Here is a 1530-nt window from a genome sequence, read left to right on the forward strand (position 1 = left end):
TAAATTTCTCAAAGAATCTCTCTCTTGTAAATACGTATGGATGTATGTTGTATCTAATCTGCATATATACTTAAAGATGATACTGGATGAAGAAGGTAGAAAGAACTTCTATTATGCTTTATGTGTGACCCACTTGCTCTCACTGGTCCCTGTATATTGTGGTTATTTGGTGGCAAGAATGACTTTTTAGGGCAAGCAGTGATTTTGATACTGTTTTGTCTAGGATCTTCAACGACAGCAGTTCTAAATGACCATTACTGAGCATTTAAGATGGCACGTAAGCTGAATTCTAGTTAAGATAGAAAGTTCACCTTGGGGGTTTTGGACAGAGACAAGCATGGCACCACCTGTGAGGTACTGCATCCCTGACGAACGTCTGTGTAACTTGGAGGAAGGTAGCCCCGGGAGCGGCACCTACACCCGGCAAGGCTACATCTTTTCTTTGCTGGCGGGCTGCCTGACGAAGACCAGCGAGAATGGCGCGCTTCCTGTGGTGTCTGTGATGAGAGAAACAGAGTCCCAGCTACTTCCAGATGTAGGAGCTGTTGTCACCTGTAAGGTCTCTAGTATCAACTCACGTTTTGCCAAAGTACACATCTTGTAGGTGGGATCCACACCACTAAAAAATGCTTTTCGAGGAACTACCCGCAAGGAAGATATCCGAGCAACTGAGAAAGACAAGGTTGAAATTTACAAGAGTTTCTGCCCAGGTGACATGGTTTTGGCCAAAGTTATCTCCCTAGGTGAGCACAGTCCAATTACCTGCTGACCACTGGTGAAAATGAGTTAGGGGTAGTGGTAGCCCGCAGTGAATCGGGTGTCCAGATGGTTCCCATCAGCTGGTGTGAGATGCAGTGCTCCAAGACCCACACTAAAGAATTCCGGAAAGTGGCCAGGGTACAGCCTGAGTTCTTACAAACCTAAGCACACTTCCCCTCAAAGACGGAGCCACCTTTTCCCAAGAGTACCAGTATGGAAAGAACATCAAGAAGCCACAGTCTTTATAAAGGATTCTACAGTTACCTAGCAACCACCTCTGAAAAATCTGCCAGAAATAAGTTTGTGTTGTGATGAGCACCCAAGGCCTATGCAGCTGAGACAGGAAGACTTTTAGTTCTCAAGTGTGAGTGTAGCCTAGGCTACATAGTAAGACTGTTTCAACCAAAATATAAAATACTATTCTTGGGAAACAGTGATTTTTATTCTCTTGGCTGGTGTTTGCAGTTAGCAAATAAAACCATGTAATATTGGAAATAGCTTATGCCTTCTTTATAAATATGTATATATGTATTTTGTTATGACTGGTGAAAAAAATGCTTTTCACTTAAAAAAAAAAAGAAAGTTCACCTTGTAAGCATGGAGCTGTCCTTACAGGATCCTTCAAGGTTATCTTATATCAGATTGAAAAATTCAGCTGAAAACCATATTTCTTCCCCAGAAACTAGCTATAGATTTTCTTTTGCTCATACTAATGTCAACAGAAGAAGCACATAAAAACCATTCGCAATTTCTCCTTTATTTTCACATGAA

The 1530-nt window shown here is 41.8% G+C and overlaps 1 pseudogene; it reads left to right on the forward strand.

The window, feature by feature from the left end:
• Positions 1-330: 330 nt before the first annotated feature.
• LOC142836880 (exosome complex component CSL4 pseudogene) lies at positions 331-965 on the forward strand (annotated as a pseudogene).
• The last annotated feature ends 565 nt before the right edge of the window (positions 966-1530 follow it).

The sequence above is a fragment of the Microtus pennsylvanicus genome, chromosome 17, assembly GCF_037038515.1.
Source record: "Microtus pennsylvanicus isolate mMicPen1 chromosome 17, mMicPen1.hap1, whole genome shotgun sequence".
Lineage (NCBI taxonomy): Eukaryota > Metazoa > Chordata > Mammalia > Rodentia > Cricetidae > Microtus > Microtus pennsylvanicus.